Source organism: Rhopalosiphum padi, chromosome 4, assembly GCF_020882245.1.
Source record: "Rhopalosiphum padi isolate XX-2018 chromosome 4, ASM2088224v1, whole genome shotgun sequence".
NCBI classification, from domain to species: Eukaryota; Metazoa; Arthropoda; class Insecta; order Hemiptera; family Aphididae; genus Rhopalosiphum; species Rhopalosiphum padi.
In genome coordinates this window covers 20,482,487-20,488,579 of record NC_083600.1, presented here as the reverse complement: position 1 = coordinate 20,488,579, position 6,093 = coordinate 20,482,487, and positions in this window count along the sequence as shown.

Below are 6,093 nucleotides of genomic sequence, written 5' to 3'. Positions count from 1 at the left end.
TGTCACTGCGGTTCAAAAGGGATGATTCAATGATCGTATACATATTAGGGTGGTAATATATTAGACTTAGGGTTTGTAAAAAAATAAACAGTGGTAAAATGTGACAACAACGCTTAATGCTAAAACATTTATTCGATTTCCAATTTTTATTTTTGTACTTATTAATCATTATATTAAAATGTGATTTAAACATTGTATCACTCGTGGAAACATTTTGATTTTAATAACTATTCATGTACATACACCGATCCTGTAAATTAGATTTTTATATAGTTACACCTTATACGAGTCCGCTTGGTTTTTAATTGAAACGTTGCCATACCAAAAACATGTATATACAATTATATTGTTGTGACGTAATAAGTACATTTAGCAACTTACTGTTATTTCATAATTCATAATAATAATGCCTTGATTATAATGAATAACTTTTAAAATAGTCATAGGCGAAGCCAGCCTTCATGTGCAGTATAGATGATGCAAATGTTTCCAGAAATCTTAACCACCCCCATAAAAAAATATACTAGACAGGGATGGCCAACTAATCGATCGCGAATGCGATACCATTTCGAATTTTCTTGAGTTTTTGAATTTTTTTTTGTAAATTTGTGTATCTTTGTATATCCCACGAATATAAAAATATTAGATTTAGAAAAAGTCAATAAATAACTACGAAAAACAAGATTATACATTGATATCGAATAAAAGAAGAATATATAACACATTTAATATATTTTTTGTTTATTGACAACTTTTTTTTTTTTTGGTCGATCGTGACAACCTAGAAAAACTCGGAGGTCAATCGCAAGTCTATTAAATTTGGCCACCCCTGCTTTAGTATACATAAATACTAAATCTACACTGTCAAGTTACCTGTATCATTTATTATACACGATAACTCGTTTTTTTCTAAGACATTTTTTTTTGTTTAAAGGGGTGCCACTGCTGCATACCCTGCACACCCCTGACATCCTATGTACCTAGATATATAGTTATTAAAAAAAATTCACGATTTCGTAAATTTAACTAACCGTATTATGATGGTATTTTTCACGCTTATTGGGAGCCAGTTGATACAAAACTGTTTATGAATTCAGAATTACTATATTTTACTATAATATGTACCATTTAGACAAAAAGGCATACACTTATAGTTGTGGAAATTTTATGCAATATAATAAAATCTAATCTAACTCTGACGTGACCGACGACGGGTATTAGGTGTTATAACGGTTTATCATCGTACAAACGTACAATTTTAAGTCGGGTTTCCACTACAGATAGGTAGGTACACACTCGCGTGTACGTAATTTTGATGAATGATCCTCCAAACGTTTTCCAGTGGTTAAATTAGGTAACTGTGGTTATATTAATCATTTGGTGTACACGAAAAAAGTTAAGCTAAGTTTAAACAGGACAACAAATATAAATTATATATTAAATATGATTTAAAATATATATTATACTTACTTTTATATTATTTATTATTTATTATAAAGTATAAAAGTATAAGTATTATAAAGTTATATAGCTCCGTTGTTTATATATTTTGGTTTCATACGTCATAGTTGCTCAGAATTTAAAAATCCATAAATACTCCTTAACATTTTTTATATGTTTGTCTAGTTCGATGTACTAAGAATATGGCTTAGTTATTTCAGTTATTTGGAATCTTCATCAATATAATATTATATACCTAATTCTAGCTTAAAAATCAAAATTGAACATAATATTCAGAACCGGCTTTTACACATACTATTGTGTACCTATATAAAACAAATAAAATAAGGGCATCTCTAGAATAACTACCAATCAATTTTGATTTATTGAATCTCTTATTAGCTAGAGTAATTACTACCTAATAAATTGTTCAAAGTTTCCGCCTCGATGTTCCAAACACGAATCCAATTCCAAACTTTTTAAAAATTCAATTGATGTAGCAGCGTTTATTTGTTCGTCTCTCAAATTATAATTATGGACACAAATAACTCAAATAAGTGTTTATTTATGTTTGATCTGTTTATACTTAACTGTCCTAACAGTTATTGACAATATTGGAGCGATTTTCGAGTATAATTTGATCCATAGAACATATGAGTACTGAGTAGCTACGTTAAAACCGTTAAAAAAAGATTATTCGTAAATATTACAGTTTAACATTAAATTTAATATGCCAATTTTGTAATTAGGAAAAAACTTTTTATCTAAGAATTGTTTAAAGAAAAATACTATACCTAACTCTTGTAGGAAAAAAATGGTGTTGCCATTTAAAAAAAATTGCACACGCGACATGCGCGTACCGAGAGAGTTAACAATTTAAAATTCGTCTAAGAATGTGTATTTTCTTTCATTCCTCAAAACCCCATTACAATAGATCATCTATCGAAATATTTAGTGGTAGATAATAGATACCTATTACTTCTTAGCGTGAACATACTGTATAGGTATTAGTATATTAAGTCTACATCACACTCACAACGCGTCTTATGTTAAATGATCAATGTCGTATTAATTTTAAAAATATTGCCTATTGAATTTTTCTGAGTTTGGAAATGTTATATAGAATAATCGAAAACGCTGTATTACGGTAATTACCGACAATACCGTGTTATCGGTTATATCGTTGATACCGCGGTAATAAACAAATACCGTGGATACCAACATCGAAATTTGAAATACTGCCAGCCCTATCTGTAGACTTAGACATAAATCGTATTATCGTACTCTCAACTTGCGTGAAAACAGTCGGAAATCGTTAGAACTGTTCAACTGTAGAGCGAAGAATCGGACGCACGCGAAACACTTTCCGGAAAGACTTCTAAATACGCGGACGCATCGTCACGCCAAACGCGTTCCTCTCTCCTGCCCATCAATGGTGCGGTACACGCTCCCGAAATTGAAATCTGGCACCGGCAAAATCCAAGGGAATAAGCAATGCACGCAGGGGGGCACTTGCTGCACACGTCAATGTTGGCTGACTTATCATTATATTAGAATAATGAACACTGTCGTTGTCACCCGGTACCATTTCTGGAACTACGCCCTCAAGCGACTACTAATTTCAGGTATAATTGTATATCATATAGATCACGATCAATTTAATCTATTGTTTATAAAAAAAAAAAAACAGTGGAATTCACTTATTCTGCAGCCTTTCAGCTGCTTTTGCTTTGTATCAGCTGGTTTTGAGTTTAACTCATCATTGATTTGAACTTGACGAATACATTTTATAATTCATATACGATACTGTGTATAGAAAATGTTAGGTACCTTTACCTAAATATAATTTTGGAAAATGTCAAGTCTCTATGATTGATATTACTTGAATGAATATTGATAAATTAATCAATATAATTTGATAAAAATTGTTGTTCTTTGTTTAAATACCTTAAAACAATATCAATTCAAGTTTTCTTTATGATTAGTTAGCAAGTATTTGTGGTCATAAACTAAATATTTGCAAATTCAGTGATTTTTAGGTTTTACTAATGTATATTCGTTTATATTGTGACTCACTTCGCAGTAAAACCTGTATCATACAGGCTGTATGCTTTGTTATTTCTTGCAAGTTTTTGAGTCTGTCGAAATTGTATGCGCTATATTTTATAAGTCACGCCTCTTTTAAATTAATCATAAAAACCTAACATATAACCGTATAGTTAGTGCCCGAAAGTTAAAATATAAAATGTATGGTTAAAATGGAGATGTGATTCACAAATTTTAAATATATACTTACGACTTACAAGTATAGGTAGATAAATACTTAAAAATTGCGTATAAAATTTTGACTCAGTAAAACATGAACTTACTTGGAATTGTAAAATCCAAATAAAACATTTTCAAAATGGTAACTTACTTATTTTAATGGTTTTTAGTAATACACTAATATGTATAATAGTTTAATTGAGTTTTCCTCTCTTTTTCAATACTTAGAAATTTGTCTAGGGATACAATCTGCAGTTGTCTGCTAAAGTTCAGATGAACGCACACGAATTTGTGTACAAAGTCAAATTAACGTACCTTTTTAAAGAAAAATGATTATATAATAGTAGTCAATTCTCAATAACATTTGTATAAGTAATTAATCATAATATCATATTTAATTACACATTTATAAATATAGCAGTCGTCAATAAATCAAATACAATACATTGTGTAAATATTCATCTTAAATACTAAATTTTTAATTATTTCGGTACTTACCATTTATGTTTATTAGCTATTACAATACATTATAACTATTATAAGCTAAATTTGATTCCTAATCTTGAGATGCAGTGATATTACGCCGTTACAGCAATCAATAATTACTAAATCAGATTTATTTCGGACATCGTAATTTATTTTTCTAATATTATACTCATATTATAATATATTCAATAAAAATATTATAACATAAAATGTAGTCGGCGCGTTCCTATAGGTATCATCTACACGAATTATGTATACTGCTACTGCATACGTATAATAACATAACATACCACACAGGGGGATGATGTATGCGTATATATTATATATATTGTACGACATACATATAACATTCATGGTAAATTACATATTGCATAAATATATATATATATATATATAGGTATGTGTGCGCACGGGTTTGTTTCCGCAGATATACAGACGGCGAGTTATGCAGTTACATTACAGTTTACACAAAGGGGTGGACAAGTGGTGGGGATGTTAGGTTATATTGTAAAGTGACCAAATTCGATTCGTGTCCGCCATTTCGTTTGTGATTTCATTTTAGCCACCGCGCCGTAGCGCAAACATTATGCAATCCTTTTGAACCTCACCACCACCGCCGCCGTCCTTTACCAACGATGCGTTTCGCCCTATAACCCTCTGAAACCTCCTCCTCCATCCCTTTGTTGCCTACACACCGTTACCAGCCATCGCGCCGTACCTACGATGGAATACGAAAATCCCATTTGCGGCAGCCACACGTATTCGGATTTAATCAAAACGTCCCCCCTTGCCCCATTCAAACAAACTTCTCCCCCGACCTTCCCTGAAAAAGTCTGTCCCAAATATGTTTGTGTATGTATGTATATATATAATATAACTATATAATAATAATTATATATGCACTGTGCACGAGTCCCAAATTAATATTATTATTGCGTATTCGATGCTTTAATATAATAATAATGATAATGTACTAATATACAGAGGTAGGTCATAGTTAGCTGGTGTATAGCAGCAGACAGGTGCGTAGAAATAATATATATAGTAGTTCAATATTATGTGCGATGTGTGAAGGTATAATTCTACGCGTGTACTATGTATATGTTTATATAATTATATACATACTTGTTATATACGTATATAGTAAATATTTACACTATACATATTTTAATATATTATTATTATTATTATTATTTTCATCACGTTGTTGCAGGACTGGCTACGGGAATAAAATAAATGTTGTGACTTTTTCTATCCCTACTACCACTACTACCAGTACTTTTATTCAGGTTCCTTTTTTTAAAGTTTTTATTAAGTTTTGTTTAGTATATCTTTCTGTGCAGGCGCTTATTATTATACGTATACAAGATACATGCTCCCTTAGAAAATAATTAAAATATGCTAAAAAAATAAATTAATAGTTCTTTAGATTTCTCGATTATTAAGATTGATGATTGTTTTATTTTTGGCTTCTTAAAAATTATGTTTGTAGTTTGTTCATGTTGAGACTAAAAAGATTCGTTTAGTAATTTGCATTGATATTATAAATTTATTAACATAACATAGTATGATTGTATCAACCACGTAAGTATTAATGAAAATAATTTTTAGTAATTTTAAAAATTATATGACTCATAGGTTTTGGGTGCTAATATTTCTAGATATTGAAAATCAAAGTTTAATTGAGTTTATAAAAAAAATTGTACTTTAGATACAAAATACAATTAATTGTGTTGTTTTATGTGTTACTTTGGTAATTCAGATGAAAAAACAGTTATTAATTATTATTTATGCTTAATTATGTTTTTAACTAGCTTAACTGTGTACTTTATTTGCCCGTATAAAATGCATCAGTATTAAATTTGGTTAGGTTTTCTGATTTGTTGTTGGTGCAGATGATAT